Source organism: Staurois parvus, unplaced genomic scaffold (assembly GCF_062004578.1).
Source record: "Staurois parvus isolate SC_StPar_1 unplaced genomic scaffold, SC_StPar_1.0 ptg000091l, whole genome shotgun sequence".
Classification (NCBI taxonomy): Eukaryota; Metazoa; Chordata; class Amphibia; order Anura; family Ranidae; genus Staurois; species Staurois parvus.
This window is the reverse complement of record NW_028317887.1, coordinates 3,851,741-3,871,012: the sequence shown is the minus strand read 5'-3', so window position 1 is coordinate 3,871,012 and position 19,272 is coordinate 3,851,741. Positions and strand designations below refer to the sequence as shown.

Here is a 19,272-nt window from a genome sequence, read left to right as displayed (position 1 = left end):
CAATCTTCACTCTGTAATATTTTCTGTTGTGCCTCTGAAACAGCAAATGAATGGAAATTCCTCCAATGGTATACAAACAGCAAAACATAAATTGGCAGGGGGTTTAACCCTTCCATACTCTTCCCAAAACAAAAAAAGTGTTGGGTACACTAAAGCCTGCTGTCAGTTCAGGTCACAGAGCGTTGCAGGCTCTGCATGGATCTTGACAATAATGCTGGAATTCCTAGATGCCTGACTGGTAGCCTCTTGCCTGAGCCAGCAGCTCCTGCCCCCTCCACGCTGGTACTCCAGTGAGCGCTGGAGGGGCAGAGCAGAGAGCGGTCATGTGATCTCTCAGTTATCAGTCTTAGAGCTAGTGGGGGACAGCTGCAGCATCAGACCGATGCTGCAGCCATATAGGTGAGTATGTATGTTTATGTTTTTGCTATCCCACACTTCTCCTTTAACAGCTTCCTCCAAAAATTACATACTCATACATTCTTTGGTTGAAGTGGTTATACCAGGGCCATGGCTGCAGCTGCAGTCTTGACCTCAGTATCTTTTTTTCAGCCGGCGATGTTGAATAAAGTAAAGGGGATCTGAGTGGCTAATTAGCCACTGGATTGCTTTTACATGTGGTGGAAGGGGGTCTCCCTGGCTCTCTCCACCAGCTGACCATAGAGATGCCCAAGGACTGGAATATCCATGATCATCCCCATTGCCTAAGAAACTGGAAGTGACAAGTATTTTGTCACTTCTAGTTTCAGGTTAATGTAAACAGACCATCTTAGTTTGATCAAATGCCTTTAAGAGCAAAGGAGAGATCTAATAGACCCCTGATGTCTCAGTAAAGAGAACCTGTTATGGCCCATGCTATCACAAGGGGTGTTCAACCCTTGTGATAGCGATAAAAGTGATTACAAAAATTAAAAAAGAACGTTACAAAAATAAATTTTTTTTTTCATAAAATAAATAATAATTTAAGAAAATTTCAAGCACTCCTGTCCCCCCAAGCTCACGCGCAAAGGCAAACACATGAGTAGGTTGTGCATGCATATGTAAATGGAGTTTGTGAGGTATTGCCACGAACGTTATAGCAAGAGCAACAATTCTAGCACCAGACCTGTGTAACTCTAAACTGATAACCTGTAAAGGCTTTTAAAGTGACACCTATGGAGACTTTTAAGTACCGTAGTTTGTCACCATTCCACAAGCGTGTGCAACTTTAAAGGGTCACATGTTAGGTATCTATTTACTTGGCGTGACATCATCTTTTATATTTTACTAAACAACTGGGTATTGTATTGTGTTTCTGTGCATTAGCAATCAAAGTGTATTATTTCCAAAAATACTGCGTTTGAAAAACTGCTGCACAAACACTGTAATATAAAAAACTGAAACATCCATTATTTTATTCTCTACGGCCTCTGCTGAAAATATATATATACATATGTTTGGGAGTACTAAATAATTTTCTAGAAAAACAAATCTGATTTTTACATTTATGTGAGAAGTGTCAGAATAGGTTTGGGCTGCAAGTGGTTAATTAATCGGTCAAAAATACCAGAAAATGATCAGACCAGCATTTTTGTGCCTTCAGCTTAAAGTGACTAATCACTTAACCACTACAAAAGCAATACAAAAGAAAAATCTGTAATAACAAGATGGAGTTTGTGTGACATCACCTCTCTCTAATCTTCAATTTATACACCCTAAAATATAAATATATATACACACACAATGAGATTATAAAAAAAGAAGGCCAATACTCCATAGTTTTGATTGAATGAGTCACAAGAACATTCCCCATATCTAGGCTAGACAAGAAAAAGGGAGGAGGCGTTTAGGCAGGTGCAAGTTTCTAGCAAGTCAATTTAATTGTATGATTCCTAAGGATCTTCCTGTGTCACAATTAAAAACAGCACCTACCCCATTAGCAATGAATAGGTGACAGTGCCATTCAGGATATGTTAAAACCTAGAAACTGAGGCACTAAAATCTAGTCATTCCTGTTTAGAAAGTGATAATGTAAAAAAAAGATAGCACAACTACTGTACACTACATTTTGTATGCGTTCATCAAATTACACAAATTGAAGCCCTATCTCAGTGCAACAGATGGTGACAAAACTTGGTGTACAATAGACTGCACAAGTAAACCATGTTCTTTTCTATATATACTGTGGGTTTTATGTACTAAAAAAAGTCTATAAGATGAACCATCTAAGAATCAGATTGTTTGTGTGCAATTTTGCTGCTATGTTGTTTGATAAATGCCTCTAAGGCTTCGTTCACGGAAGCACGATTTGCGGTGGATCTCTTTTCAGAGTGTGTGACATGCAGTTGTGAGGCGATATGGCTCCTGCTTACTGCCTGTTTTAACCCCTAAAAGCCTGCACCACCACACCACAAGCACATGTTGTGGTGCTGCCCCATTCACTTAAATGGGTCGTGCTCAGCAGCAAAAATACAACCCCATCTGGCTGTTTTTGCAGCTTAAGACAGCTTTTTATTGCCCTCCATAGCAAGTGTAAACTTAGCCTAAGTAAGCTACTGTAAGCTAGTAAAGCAATCATTTTCTGATAACCAGGGATGCACCAACCAAAAATGGCGCAAAATACAATCCACGCTACACTAAAAACAGATGAAGGAAAGCAGATATCAAATATATAAAATAAAGCTGGCCATACACGGCTTGAACTTCGGTCAATTCCTCTGAACCATCTGAAGTTGGAGCCACAGGTAAGCTTTGATTGTGAAATCTTACCAGCTAATCAGCCAATCAGATGCAGTTACTGTTTGGGAATTCTGAAAGCCACAGATGCTGGCTGTCAGAATACAACAGCTGATAGTGGGAGGTTTGTTTAGTGTTTACTGTTTTACTGTTTAGTGTGGATGGGGGAATCTATGGATTTCTCTTGTTCAGCTCAACTTCACATGAGTAAAAGTTTATTATTTTATAAGGTGAATACACATTGGCATTCGGACTGTGTTTGTAACTGGCCATGTTTAACCAGTATAAAGAGAAACCATAATATAAAAGGAGGCATAGTGCAATCCATTGCATTCAACTTGCTTAGGCTAGTACACACACTTCTGTTTCTTCTCAGGTGCTGCAAAACAGAAACTGACCCAAAGCACACAAAATGCAAACTAGTGTAGAGTCAAATGTCACCGTGCATGCAACCTTTGCTCTGCATTCCAGCCCAGAATCCTGGCCTCTACTTTATTTTGCCAAAACTATAAGTAGACTAAGCAGAACATGATCACTAACAGTAGCATCCCGAGTTTCAAAAAATGAGAAATGCAACATGTGAAGCCTGAAACTGGATGTCAGACCATCCTTATGGCTCTTTCACGCCAATCAGTTTTTGACATGCTTTTGGGAATTAAAAAGAAGAAAAATGCATAAAAAGTAAATCCTGTTAAATCCTATAAAACACTTCACACTGCAGGTGTGCTGTGCTTTGAATAGTCCTACATGCTCAATATTTTCATTTGTATAGAAATTCTTAAAAATTCATTTGTAAGAATATTCTTTCTTGCCATAAATGAGTTAATGAAAATTTCTGTCCGCAACCTCTAAAATTTCATCCCGCCCTGCTACTTGAATGGAATCCAAGAGTATTAACCACTTGCCATCCAAGGATATCGCTGTACGTCCTTGAGTTTGAATGGTTATAATAGGACCATGCAACTGCAGCTATTACTCCAGTATTTATTCAGCCAGCGATGGTAAATAAAGTAAAAGCAACTGAGTGGCTAATTAGCTGCTAATTGCTAATTTGCCTGTATAGGCAGCGTAAGGGGACCCACGCTCCTACTGCCTTCGACCAATTTTTTGGTGTTCTTCTGTCTCATCGGGGAGCCCAGGACTGAAGCCAGCGGGCCAGCTGACCATAGAGATGACCAAGGATCAGGACGTCTCCAATCATCTCTATGGTCTAAGAAACCAGAAGTGACAAGTATTTTTTAATTTCCAGTTTTGGTCTAATGTAAACAGACAGTTACCTCCCTGTGAAAACATCAGATCAAACTGATCTTGGTTTGATCTGATGCTTTTTAAGGCAGAGGAGAGATCTCAGTAAAGAGTACCTATCACTGCCCATGCTATCACAAGGGATGTTGTTCATCCCTTATGATAGCAATAAAGATGATTAAAAAAAAGACAGTGTAAAAATAAAACAAAAATAAAATAAATATACCAATTTAAAGTAGAGCTCCACCCAAAAGGGGAAGTTACGCTTTAAGTACTCTTCCCCTTCTTCCTTGCCACATTTGAGGAGGAGCGGGTACCTCGTTTTGACAGGTACCTGCTCCCACTTCCAGCTCAGTTCACTGTGGTGAACTGCGCCAGAAGTTCGCCCCCCCCCGCAATCTTCTGGGACACTTCACAGAAGACCGCTGGACCATTCAGGAGACACAGTGTGCCTCGCACATGCGCAGTGGGCAACCGGCTGTGAAGCCGCAAGCTGTCACAGCCAGATGCACACAGTTGAGATGCCAGAGAGTGAAGGGACGGCTGGATCCTGGGCCAGGTGAATGTGTGTTTATTAAAAGTCAGCAGCTATGGTTTTTGTAGCTGCAGACTTTTAATAAACACAAATATGACTGGAGCTCCTCTTTAAAGCGCTCCCCCCACGCTTGTGCATAAAAGTGTACGCAAATGTTAACAGTGTTCACACCACACATGTGAGGTATTGCCGCAAACTTTACAGTGAGAGCAATAATTCTAGCACCAGGTCTCCTGTGTAATTCTAAATTAAACTGAAGATAAAGTCTTTTAAAGTGTCAACAATTGAAATTTTTAAGTACTGTAGTTTGTTGGCATTCTACGAGCATGTGTAATTTTAAAGCATGACATGTTAGATATCTATTTATGCTGCGTATCATCTTTTGTATTTTACCAAATAATAAGGTATTATATTGTGTTTTTGTGCATTAAAATTTGTGTATTTTCTCCAACAAAATTTGTGTTTGAAAACCACTGTTCAATTACCGTATTACATAAACAAATTGCAACACCCACCATTATATTTACTAGGGCCTCTGTCTATATAATGTTTGGGGGTTCTAAGTAATTTTATAGCAAAAAACGGAAACAATTATTTTTACATTTATGTTAGACGTGTCAGAATAGGCTTGGGAAGCAAGTGGTTAAAATGTTCCATTTCAATATCCAGTCAACCACCCACTCATTTTCTTTAAACTCCACTCCCTTGGCCTCCACAACTCTGCTCTTTCATGGTTCTCCTACCTATCTTGTCGCACCTACAACTCTATCTCCTCTGTTCCACTTCCTTTTTTCTGTTGGGGTACTTTGGATCTGTAATTGGGCCCCTTCTATTCTCTCTCTCTACACCTCTTCCCTGGACCAGCTGATATCCTCCAACGTTTTCCATCTAACTCTCTACTCCTCAGCTCACCCACTTGATCTTTCAACGTATTATTAATAATCTGGGCAGTATGTCAGTATGGATGTCACAACACTTCCTCAAACTCACTCTGTCTACAACTGAACTTCGTATTTCCTCCTACCCTCTTGACTTTACAATTGAGATAAATGGCATAACTACTGATCTCTGCATGCAATCCAGGGTGCTAGGGTAATCCTAGAGTCTACTTCAGACCCCACATCCAATCATTGGCTAAATCTTGCCACCTTAACCTCTATAACATTTCCAGAATTCGCCCCTCCTTAACTAAGGACACCACAAAACAACTGTTTCGCTCCCCGATTATCTCCCGTCTTAATTACTGCAACTTCCTTCTCACTGGCCTACCTCTACACAGGCTACCCACCACCCAGCTGTTAGACTCATCCACCTCACTAACCGATCTGTAGCTGCTGCCCCTCTCTGTCAATACTTTCACTAGCTTCCACTAGCCCAACGTATAGAGTTCAAAGTAGTAACAGCATCACACAAAGCCATCCATAACACTGCCCCTCAGCTACATCACCAACCTCATCTTAACATATTGCCTAAGTCCTCATGCACACTGGATGATTTTACAGCTGCTGTTTTTGGCTTTTGACGTTTTTTCTACAGCCAGTAAACTCCCCAGCATGTTATCCTATGTGTCCATGCACACATAGACTGTAATCAACATTTTTTGGCAGGGGCGTTTTTTGGCTGGAAAAAAAAACAGAACTGGTGGGTTTCTAGGGTTTTTTTAGCTGTAAAATCGCTCTAATGCTGAAAAATGTGGCAAATGGCAGCAAACTAGCTTTCTTGGATTTTGTTTGCTAAACGCTAATACAAAAACGCTAAAAACTGAAAAACGCACGTTTTTAACGTGACTTTATGCTAAAGTTACCAGCGTTATTAAAATGCCCATTGTGCATGGAGCTTTAATCATTCACTCCACTCTCCTCAAGCCTCCTGCTCTCTAGCTCCCTCATTACCTTCTTACATGCTGGCCTCCAGGATCTCTCCTACTTTGTGGAACTCCCTACTCCAATCTTTTTGGTTATCCCCCTAAATTGTCTGCCTTTTGGCGATCCCTGAAAGCTCATTTATTCAGGGAGACCTGCCCCTCCTCCACCTAAAAAAACCTGCCTCACCTTCATCATATCATCCCCTAGAGCTATTACTTGTTTTACAACCTCCCCCTTCCTTTTAGCTTTTGTAAGCTCCACAAGTAGGGCTCTCCTAATCCTTCTGTTTTTTACTATATAAATATTGTATAATGATGATAATAATATAATAATAATATATACAAATTTACAGCTAGCATTTCATTTGAAAAAAATTTCCATTCTGCTCCTTTGAATTTTCTCATGACTATGGTTGAAAATGTACATCAATTCAACCCCACAAACATTAGAAAATCAAACGAGTGTTCTAAAAACAAACATTTTCAAGCCAAATCCTAATGATGTAAGGCCACCTTTAGATCTAACAACAGCTATGTAGTACAAGTGTTGCCTGACTAGATATATTATTTGGATAGTTTATCCTCATATTGCATCATTTTGGTAAATCTAAAGTTGATTGTAATGTGTATGGTGACCACTACTTCTGTATTTCACAAGAAAAGTCACAATATATCAAAAAGACAACTTTTATTCTCAAATTTCATTTGGATTAACTGGTTACCATAACTTCAGAACAAAAATAAGTTCTTAAAGTGGTAGTAAGCTCTGTTAAAAAATGCTGACAGGTCTCTTCTATCATAAATGACCCCCTGCCTGTCAGCGGGTAATGCGATCTGAGCCGCACATGTGCAGCTCAAATCGCATTTATGGTATGCTCCGCGTGCCTCAGCGAAGTGATTCCCGTGTGTATGTGCGAGAGTGACATCATGACGGCCTGGCCATTCAAGTGGCGAAGATGCGGAAGGAAGAGCATGTTAAGATGGATGAGAGAGAGCCATGACAGCCCAGTGATCAACGGCTCTGTCTGTAGATAAGTCTCTCATAATGTACTAGTATGTGGTGCATACTAGTATATTATGTCTTAAACCTGCAGACAGGGCATGTTTTTTCAGTCTCTCAACCAAATTCGATATAAATGCTGTAAATCACATTCATGTGATCTGGTGCAGGTGTCAATGATAAATTAATGATACCCCGAAACAGATCACAAAACATGATGAGATTGCCAGAAATAGCATTGCATGGGTGAGAACACCCATGTGATGCGATTCAGTTGTGGATTTAAAAAAGGGCCCTGCACCTTTTTAGTGCAGATGCAATGCGATCTGAGCCATACAAAATGTACGGCTTAAATTGCACTGCACAGACATTTGCATGTAATTCGCACAGGAATGTGGTGCAGTTCATATGCGAATTACATGCGGTGTCTCACACCGCAGAGTTTGAACCCTTGCTTAATGAGACTTTACTACCACTTTAAGCTGGCCATACATTAAAGTATAACTATAGGCAAAACTTTTTTTTCCACTTTGGATAAAGTAAAGCGTAACTACTCTGTATCTAATCACCACAAGCCGAAAACACTATTTAATTCATGTTTAATATTCAAAGCAACTCCCTCCATCCATCCATGTTTCACTTTGAAAAACACCCCCTAGCATTTCTGGCTGTGGCCATCTTGAGTAAGGGCAGATGATTCAAGGACAATCTGTCGGCCCTTAGCTCAGGCATGAAGGCAGGAGAGTATGCTTAAGTGAGAAAACCCCTCCTCTCCTCCTGAAGACACCTGGGATATAGGACATAATTTGCCTAGGCAAGAAACCAAGAAGTAACTGAAGAAATGTAGAAAAAAAAGTTTAAAACAAGTAAATATGATATACTTCTCTATCTATTTACTAATGCTAGCAGCATAAGTATTAAAAATAGTCAATGTTGATCGAGAGAGTGAAGTTCCTCTTAACCCCTTGGCGCCGGCGCCTCCTGGCCCTTTAAAAGTTTCAGAAGCCAGGGGGGTGGGGTTTAGAGTCATGTGACCTCCATGACGATGTCACGGCAGTCACATGATTGGGAAAGGTACAGATCGAAAGAGGAGATCAGGACCTTTCCGTGAGTACCGGACATGTGTGCTGGGAGTGCGATCTCAGCACATGTCTTTTTTTAATAGAACGCAAATGTCTAGGCCCAGACACCAGGAGGCCGCACATTTGTGTTTGGCCGGCGCCAAGTGGTTAAGGGAGGGTTATAACCCCTGACAGGTTTTAATTGCCATCTTTGTCTCATTGGAGAGATTTACCTTCACTTCCTAATCCATAGCCAAAACAGGAAGTGAGAGGAAATCTCTGCAAATTAAGGGAATTTATTGGGGACCCCCAGGTCTCCAGAACTAGTGTCCCCATTGGAAAATTTCCCCTCTATTACTTTCCTGGGGACAACCCAAAATTTAGGATTTTCTTTTACTTTCAAACATAATGGTAAATAGGACAAATAGAGAGGAAATCTCCATAATAGCGACCTAGACAGGAATAAAAGCTGACAGGTGTTCTAATGCTTCTTCACTCTATTCAAAACTAAAAAAAAAAAAAATGTTTCCCCTTATAACGTTTTCCCTTTTCAGTTATACCTTAATAATTTTTCTTTTGTTCAACCATTTGGGGTGGATTGGGGAAATCACTCCCACTGAGCTTCTGTGTTCTGACAGAGGGGAGCATTCCACTGTCAGAACACATTAATCAGTAATGCTGGCCATAGCCGACACACTGCATATTCGGGAAAAACCCAACAAGGCTGGTTATAAAGAAGTCAATCAGTAGATCGACTTCTGTACAACCAGCCTGCCCACACATGGATTGAAATTCGGCTGGTCTCTGCTGAACTAGCCGAATTTCAATCCATGTATGGCTAGCTTCAAAATGTTGTGCTGACATTTTCTAAGATTTAACAAATACAGGATAAAGAAAACAAAATACACACAAACAAATCATTAACATGCAAATTAAAAATAAATGTATTAAAACATTTTTTTTATATATACACATACATACACAAGCAAAACACTAACATGCAAATATAGCGAATTGTTTTCCTGAAGTGTCCCAATTTAGATGTGTATCTGTGGGGGTTGTGAACATCATTAGAAGCCAAAGGCAAAGACCCTTCAAAACAAACAATCAGAGGCTTAAATGCCCAGGAGTGATGGGAGGGGACTGTTGTTTGGGAACCACAGTAATAAAACAAAGTAGAAGTAAAACCGAATCCAGAATCTGGCCTCCACAATCTGCAACCCCTCCCAATGAATACACAGATCTGAAAACCAAATCAGGTTTCACAGCCCACTGTCATAAGGTTCAGAGCTCTGCTAAATTACCAATACTGAGCATCTGTCTTCAATCTGCTGAGCTGAATTGCAATGAAAGTGTTAATAGGCTGTTTTCTAGAATAGTTCCTAATTTAGGCCTCTTGCACACAGCCGTAAAGTAAAGCGTATAGTATAGGCATAGAGTGTAAAATCTGTCTGTTGTTGCGGCACCCAGGAGTGTAAAATGTTACGTTCTGAATAATACATCCTACACTTGAGAGTACATGCCATTTCTGTCAGTTATGTGCGCACAACGGTTTCTGTAACGCAATCCAATGGGCTAAAATATATTATTATTATTATACAGGATTTATATAGTGCCAACAGTTTGCTCAGCGCTTTACAATATAACGGGAGACAATACAGCAACAATACAGTTCAATACAAGAGGGCTAGGAGGGCCTGATCCTGGGAGCTTACAATCTAAGAGATATTGTGGCTGTAGCTCCCAGGTGCCATAACATATTTTACACTCGACTGTACGGCCATGTACAAGAGTCTCAGGCTCCATTCCCATTAGCACATCTCCAAAGTTGTTTGATTTCCAGCGTGACTTTGATGCACCTTTACATTCACTGGATTAAAGTCGCATCAAAAGTCGTACCAAAGTAATGCAGGAACTACTTTCAAGTCGCTGAGACTTGAAGTTGCACAGATTTAAATGGTACGCATTGGGAAACATGGGGTGCGACTTGTCATACAACTTTGGACCCCAAAGTCACATGGTGAGTCGCATAAGTGTGAATGGAGTCTTAAGGGCATTTTGTGGCAGTTCAGACTAAAGTTGCAATCTTTATCCAGAAAGTGTCACAAAGTAGATCTAGTCCCTAATTGATGACATTTAGTTTTCTAAAAGACTTTGTATCATAAACAGTTGTCGTATATTTTTCCATAAACTACTCTTTCCACTTTCTTTATCCTTTTTTTTTCTCTGCTGACCTCCTGAAGCTTCCTTCAGCTATTTCCTATCTATGTGCACTTGCTTGATTGACAACTACACATCACTGCAGTAGACTAGCTTCAAAACGATGACCATGCACTGTGCAATATGATTATACAATCTCCTTAAGATCTAACACCATCTATGTAGTGATATTAATTGTATGGATTGTCTAGCTTTTTATGTATGTAAAATAGGGACTTTAGATTGCAAGCTGCTTGAAGGCAGGAACTAATGTGAATGTACATTACTGTGTGTAAAGCGCTGCCTAATTTGATACTGCTATATAAATGCCTGCAATGAAAAATAAATGTGTATCAACATGCCCACTTGTAGTTTTAAACAGGGGCTTCTATAACAGGATAACATTGGAACCCCTTTAGGAGAGAGTTGTCCCCTCAAAACAGGAAGTACCTGAACAAGGATCCTCATGGCACGAATCAGCCGCTTTTCTTACCCAGCAGACCTGCATTTAAATGCAAACTCTGCTTATTTTGCAGCACCACCCAGTCATTTAAAAAAAACTAATTTAAAGCAATAAAAACATAAAACACTCAAAAAATTATCTTAGAGAAGAACTCATGGCAAAATATGTATTTTCCCATGCAGTGGGGCTATGCCTGCACTTCACTGGTTAATTTTTTTTGGTCATTTTTGTCTAGGGGTGAGATATACTTAACCATTTTAAAACCCCACTATATATGAATGCCGGCTACAGCGCGGTTGTCCAGTTCTGGGTGAGCGTCATATGACGCCCTACCAAAGCCGCACGCCTGGCGCTGTTCATTCGCACTGTATAAAGTGGATAGGGGAACCAGTTAATTTTTTTCAGTCAGCCTGATCTAATAGTGTATGGCCAGCTCCTGACCCAGGCTCTCAATCAATTGTTGTGTGTTGGTGACATTTACTGGGCCTTACTGTAGAATCCTGGGAAAGTTTGGAATCATGAATCTTGCAAAAAACTTTTAAAAACTGCGCAGGAGCACATTCTGGGGTTGATTTACTAAAGGCAAACAGACTGTGCACTTTGCAAGTGCAGTTGCTCCAGAAATTAGTAAATGAAATAAAGCTTCGCTTTGCAAAGAATACCCAATTGCATGCAAGGAAAATAAAAAAACAGCATTTTTGCTGGCACATGATTGGAAGATGGAAATCAGCAAAGATTTTGCTCATTTACTAAGTTCTGGAGCAACTGCACTTGCAGAGTGCACCTGCACTTTACAAAGGGCACAATCTATTTGCCTTTAGCAAAGCACCGCATCTCTTGGCATTTGGGCTCTTCAGCTATCCCTGTATTCTGACGATATCACCCTCACCTAGTTAACCATGCCAGAAATGGGTGTTTAAGGAGGGTCTTTTTTTATACTTTTCTTCCAATGCTTTATCCCTTCATTGCTTTCATTTAGCATTTTTTACATGGCGGGGGCAGGCTGCAAAATAAATGGAACTTAAAATTTTATGTAAAGTGAATTTTAACATACACTGTTTATTTAAAAACAATTGAAAACAACACATGAAACTATTCACGTCAAGCCTTTCACACTGACTCCCGACATCCCTTTAAATGGGCTATAATGCAAGGAATGGTGGTGTGGCTATCCAGTCATATCACCATTGTGATTGGCTCTCATAGCAGTCACATGATCAGGAGCCCATCCTCCTGACTCCCAATCAGAAGCTGTGACTGAGAACTGTCGGTGACAGTGAGCTAAGATTATAAAATTTCAGAACTCTGTGGACACATATTTGTGGTGGCAGTGTTAAGGCACACTCTCTCTCCTGTCACATGTGTTAAGCAGTCAGGAAGAGGTTGAAACGTCTATAAAATGTTAGGGCTCATTCACACCTGCCTGTTTGTTGTGCAGAGGTAGTGAGGGGTGTTGTGATGATGGTTATAACACACCACACTGTTTACTTTATTAAAGTTCACTTTAGTGTCACAAAATGACACTCCAATGAAGACTATGCATTGCAGCGCATTGCTCTGCGGTACAGAGTGTTGCCCAAAAACCCACCTCAGCGTAGCAGTGTGGTGTGAACAGGACATAAACAAAACAATTTTTTCCTATGTATCCTTGCACTGCGCTATGCAGATCAATGCAGCTCAACAGAGATAGTGTGAATGAGCCCTAAGGGCTGGATCATGCCTCAGTTGTTTAGCTGTGTTAGGCAGCATTGCCCAATGCACACACAACACAAAGACAAGGCAAAGAGCCTTGCTTTCAATAGGTGTAGTCACACTAATGCTTGCATCATTTTATTGCAGTGCGTCACAAGGCATCGCAATGCACTGCTGTGTGGAGAACTGAAGTACCACTTTGCAACACTTCAAAAAAAGTTAAAAGAATATGTTATTGCTGTCAGGGATCCTTCCCCTGGGCATACAGGTAGTTTCTGCACAGAACCCAGGTTCTTGCTGTCAGAGCTAGCAGAAGATCCTGTGTAAAAAAAGGCATCTAAAGTACTCCTGTTTCGGCACATTAAGGGGGCTCCCACACTGCCCCCACTGCACTTTGGCTGCAGCACAGTGTTTTTCGTTTGGGTTAGCTGCATTTTCTCGTAGACTCCTATTATGTCCTGTGGTTTTGGTGCATTTTCAGAAAATATACCAAAACCGCAGAGCATAATAGAAGTCTATGGGAAAGAACGAAAACTGCAGGTACACTGCGCTGTGGCCAAAGTGTGCCGGATCAGTGTGAGAGATGTGTACATTTCTTTGCATTGAATAACTACAAATGTATGTGCTTATGCGTTTCTGGACATACATGCATAAAATCTGCAGATCTGAGTGGCCCTGCATACAGCCATGTCCTACTTTTTCTGTGCATGGCTAAACATTGTAGCACAGTGCTACTTTGCACCCAGCCTTATGGTTGACATAAACACTTTGATTTTTATTATACAATCATATGTGATTCATTCAAAACTATCAAATCTGCAAGCAACAGAATAGGCAAAAACATTTTTTGGGACTGATTTAGACTTTATGTGATTGTAAACCCATTTTTTTTAAATACCAACCATGTCATATTTACCTGCTCTGTGTAATGGTTTTGCACAGAGCAGCCCTGATCCTCCTCTTCTCTGGTCCCAGCCCGTGCTCCTGGCTTCTCCACCCACCAAATGCCCACCACAGCAAGCTGCTGGCTATGGGGGCACCCATGCGTGTGAGATCCTGAGCCGGCTCTGTGTCCATAAATACATAGAGTGTGGCTCGGCCCCATCCCCCACTCCCTCCTCACTAGCTGTAACTGACAGCAGCGGGAGCCAATGGCTCCCACTGCTGTGTCTGAGCCAATGAGGAGGGACAGAGCCACTGCTCTTGTGCACAGCGCTGGATGGAGATTAAGCTCAGGTAAGTATAAGTGGAGGGGTGGGGGGGAGGAGCTGCATGCAGAAGGTTTTTTTTTTTACTGTAAAGTGGTGCTGTAAAACCTGCAAGCAGGCAGGCTTTAATTGCAGATGAGACATGCACTGTCTCTTCTGCAATAAAATGCCCCTACCTGCCTGCTCGCTGTCTCCTGTGGCACTGTAAACTGAGCTGCGCATGCACAGGTCTCCAAGTGCGGAGATAATGGCCTTCTGTGCTCATGTGGTGTCATCCGCTTCCTGCCAATAAAGAGGCCCAAAGCCTGGCACTCAGAAGAAGATGCCAATCCCCCTACAGGAGTATGGAGATTTTAGTTCTGCTTTATTGCAGAGAATGCATTATGTTACTAAACCCACAACAGTAAAATCAGTCTGTATATGCAGTAAAGCATGCTTGTTATACTTGCTCTGGAACCTAAGGGGTTAATCCTCTGCATTCTGTAAAAAGGCTGTTTAATCCTGACTTCTCTGATCCTCCCCTTCTTCCAGTGTCCCCCTCTTATCCTCTGATAAGACATAATGTGTGGAGACACTATGCGCATGCTCAGTTTGGTGTGTATTGCTAGAGGGTTGTTTTTGGTTTTTTTTTCTTGGGAGAGTGCATGCGTTTAGCACAGGGTCAATCAGCACTGTCCAGACAGAGGGTCAGGAGTTCTGCATCGTCCTAGAGCAGAAAGAAAACTCCTCCTACAAGCTTTAACATATGCTCTGCTGTACACTGATAGAACTGACAAGACTGCTGATGAGAAAAGATATTTCAGGTTTAAATTTACTAAAATAAATTGCATTTCCATGTTCTGTGTGCTGTGGGAGACCAGATATAGTGAATGCGGGGTCCTGGGTTTGGTAACACTTTAAAGTTGTAAATGCAGAAGGTTTTTTTACCTAGACCCAAGAAGAGGAGGATCGGGCACATATCAGGTAAGTATGACGTTTATTATTTTAAACAACAACAAGATGAACATTTACTATTACTTTAAGGTACAAATCCTTCTGCCTGTACAAGTGGATTGGACTTGATCAAACTGAGTGGATAGGACAGGGTAGAGAAGTATTGATTGTATTGCATTGATCGGCAGTGCTGAGATACTTTGTTCATGAATACGATCAGATTTCAGTGGTTCATATTATGAGATTATACGGTGGAAGCAGAGATGGGATCAATACCTTGCAACCGTATCCTAACTATTGATGGAAATTCACTTCCCTGTGTGTGGCATATCAATCCAATCGGTTGTCAACTATAGATTGATTATTCCTATTGGCAGAGATTGATCAGAAAAGAAACAGTATCCTAACTATCGATGTAAATCAACTTCCCTGTGTGTGGCATATCGATCCAATGGGTTGTCAACTATAGATTGAATTATTCCTATTGAAAGAGATAGATCAGAAAAGAAACCGTACATAACTACCGATGGAAATCCACTTCCCTGTGTGTGGTGCATCGATCCAATGGGTTGTCAACTATAGATCAAATTATTCCTATTGGCAGAGATTGATCAGAAAAAAAACTGTACATAACTATCAATGGAAATCCAGTTCCCTGTGTGTGGCGTACCCATCCAATGGGTTGTCAGCTATAGATCGATTATTCCTATTGGAAGAGATTGATCAGAAAAGAAACAGTACATAAATATCGATGGAAATCCACTTCCCTGTGTGTGACGTATTGATCCAATGGATTCAATTATTCCTATTGGCAGAGATTGATCAGAAAAGTAACTGTACATAACTATCAATGAAAATCCACTTCCCTGTGTGTGGCATATCGATCCAATGGGTTTGTCAACTATAGATTGATTATTCCTATTGGCAGCGATTGATCAGAAAAGAAACAGTATCCTATCGATGGAAATCTACTTCCCTGTGTGTGGCATATCGATCCAACAGGTTGTCAACTATAGATCAATTATTCCTATTGGAAGAGATTGAGCAGAAAAGAAACCGTATCCTAACGATAGAAATCCACTTCTCTGTGTATGGCTTATTGATCCAATGGGTTGTCAACGATAGATCGATTATTCCTATTGGCAGCGATTGATCAGAAACAAAATGGCTCATTTATTGAAGCATGTATGGCCACCATTAGTGCTGGGAGCTCCGATCTAGTATATGATAGGACTGTAAACCATTAGGGACATAGAAGTATTAGACACTGGCATTGCATGTGACAACAGACATAAAGGCACAGCTGAGCAGCAACAGGTCTGTGTAGTGCCAAGAGTAGGGATTGTTGTGGCAGGCTGAGGTAAAGTTCTCCCCTCCCTCCCTCGCTCCCCCCATACCCCTCAGACAGGACTTACCTCGCCCTGGGGTGACTCCTGTACCCTGTGCTAATATTCCTCGGCTCACACCGCCCTCTACAAGTTGTGTGGATCAGTAACAGGATAATACAGGCTGCAGTCGGGCACCACCTTCAGCATCTTCTTCTAGGACGGCCGGCGGCCTCCAGGCACAGTCTCAGTCCGTGTAGACGGGGCACATGCCAGGGGCACACCGAGCTCCAAGTTTTAGGAAGACACAACTAAGTAGGAAGGCTCTCTGCTCACACGGAGGAGGACGGAGGAGCTTCTAGCCGAGCGCTTCCCTCACACTTTCCATGTCCCTGTGCAGTTCCCTCTTTGTTGCGTTGCTGCGTGTGTTCCAGTACGGGGCTGGTTCTGTAACCATTGTAACAGGGACGCACTGCCTGCCAATCACACAGCCACACTCTGCCTCAGTGACTCGCCTCGCCCCGCCTCCTACCGCACTCTGCACAGGTTCACTGCTGACACCTACTGGCCACACACTGGGCCTGCACCATGTACAGCGCTCTCCTCTGCTGTCATCAATGCAGAGGGAGGGAGATAGCTGGCTCAATTCACGCAGGGGTCTCCAAACTATGGCCTTCCAGCTGTTGAAGTACTACAAGTCCCATCATGCCTCTGCCTGTGGAAGTCTTGCCCGTGGCTGTCAGAGTCTTGCAAGGCCTTAGGCAGGGGCGGACTGACAATTTTAAGCTCGGGCACTGCCCGGGGTCAGTAGGGGGCCCCATGAGATGCCACTAGGATCTTTTTCATAGGCTTTTTTGAGTTTGGGCAAGGACACAGGGGCCCAATGATCCCCTATTGCCCGGGGGGCCCCAAGAGTTGTCAGTCTGTCCCTGGCCTTAGGGGACTTGCAGTTGCTCAACACCTGGACGGCCATATAATTGAGTCATGCAGGGTAAAGAAATTTAAAAACAGTAGAAAATATTCAATCAACAAAACATGAAACTGCTAAATTTCTTTTTGTTTACAAAAATAAATGCCATAAGATGCCACCAGCACCAATATTAAAGTAAAATCAGTGTCACGGATGGACTGTATCTGTGGCTGGCAGTGGCAGGGTGACAGTTACAGTGAGTGGAGGATGATGATGGATCCACACTCTGACAGATCCCAGGCTGCAACTCCACAGACAATGGGGGGAGGTAAAACGCTGTGACAGCAGGCAGCCCAGCCCACACACCTGAACTGAGGGATCCCACACAGTGACAGATTCTACACAACACACCACCACCAACACTGACACAGATCAGCAGGCTCAGCAGGCAGTAGAAGAGCAGGCTGTGTGATTGTGATGATGTCATCATTCACTGACACATTGCACATGTGATGGCTGGCCAGGTCACACTCCAACAGACACGAGACATCAGAGTCAGACATTACCTTCCTCCACAGGTGCGGCTCTGCCTCTGCCTCTGCTGATAAATGGGAAGAGATGGGCTGGAACACCACAATGATCAGCAGCCGTAAGCCGACTTTTAGTAAGGGACTGACTCTGAGAGGAACACTGGAAAGAGCTCAGCAGCTACACTGGCCCCAGACACCTGTCATTTTCCTCTGTCCTTTCTTCCTCCCCTCTGCCACCCCTCCCCTCAGCTGAAGGATCATTCATGATGTGGTGGCTTCCCACACAGAGAAAGTGCTGCTCCCAAGCACCCCTAGGTGGCAGTGTGCCCTAGGCAGCTGCCTAGTTTGCCGAGTGGAAGCTCGGACAATGGTCATGTGACACATTTTTTACAATTAGATGAGATGCTGAAAATGTCAACTCACTATCACCTTATTAGTTATTTACCTCAGACACCAAATACCTCATAAAACAATGTTAAAGCGGTAGTAAGATTAAAAAAAAAAGATTTCCCCCTGCAACATAATGTCATAATGTGCTAGTATGCATCACATACTAGCACATTATGAAAGACTTACCTGAGAACAAAGCCCTCCAGCGGCATGCTGTCACTGTTGCAGAGGCTCCCATCTTCACCCAGGGTGTGGTCACTTGAATGGCTGAAATTGCGATGTCACTCCTGCGCATGCGTGTGGAAGCTACGGCCGTAGCACACAGCTCTGAAGGAGCAGCACGAGTATGCCGTTCCTTTAGAGCGTATGCACCAGTGATGTCACCGGCTGCTCCTCACTAGAATATCTCCTAAATGGTGCATGTTTAGGAGATATTCATTTTACCTACAGGTACACTTTATTAGAAGCTTACCTGTAGGTAAAAATATAAAAATTTAGTTTACTACCACTGTAACCACTTCCCACCCGGCCTATAGCAATTTAATGGGTGGGCGAGACTTTCCACGTTCAGTGTGGACAAGCCTCACGCTCAGCCATGGGGCCACACTGCAGACACAGCCAATGGCAGATCAGTGTACCATGTGATCGCTGTGACCAATAACAGCAGTTCGCATGACACAACAAAACAAACTAAATGAATTGATTTCATTCAGTAAAATGCTTGCTTATAGCAGTGTAATTTACTGCTATAAGCAATCATAATGTGTAAAAAAAAAATACAAATCCTGACTACTTCTCCAGAGTAGTACAATGTTACTATGGTAGCATTTTACTGCTCTGATCACGAGTTTAAAAAAAATCATGACAAAGAAAAAAAGTAATAAAATTATTTTTTGCATTGAAAAAAATTATTAAAGGTTCATTAATCAGTGTCCCTGATCATGGCCACACAAGCTACTTCATAAGTGCCTCCCAGGGAGATCTTGTTTGCAAATTGCAAACAAACTGCACCAGATCTTGTATGATGCATGCAGTTTATCATGTTTTATTTGTGTAGCGTCCCTCAAGTTAGCTAGGTGGAGCTAGGTAGGTTTTCAGCTAGAGGCTGGATAGCAGTCTGGTGTGTCAGCATGGGACGAGTCAGCCAGGTTCACTTTAAGTTAGGGCTGAGGGCTCTGCAGGTCAGTTCCCTGATACCTTCCCCT

General features: G+C 42.1%; 1 protein-coding gene across 4 annotated transcripts in view; it reads right to left on the bottom strand.

Moving 5' to 3' along the window:
- PTPN13 (protein tyrosine phosphatase non-receptor type 13) overlaps positions 1 to 16,675 on the bottom strand; it is a 375,298-nt gene extending 358,623 nt beyond the window's left edge. For all 4 annotated transcript variants that reach the window (XM_089670565.1, XM_089670567.1, XM_089670566.1 and 1 more), the window contains exon 1: positions 16,328 to 16,675. The gene's annotated coding sequence lies outside the window, so the exon portion shown is untranslated. The remainder of the gene's footprint in view (positions 1 to 16,327) is intronic.
- Positions 16,676 to 19,272: the final 2,597 nt, after the last annotated feature.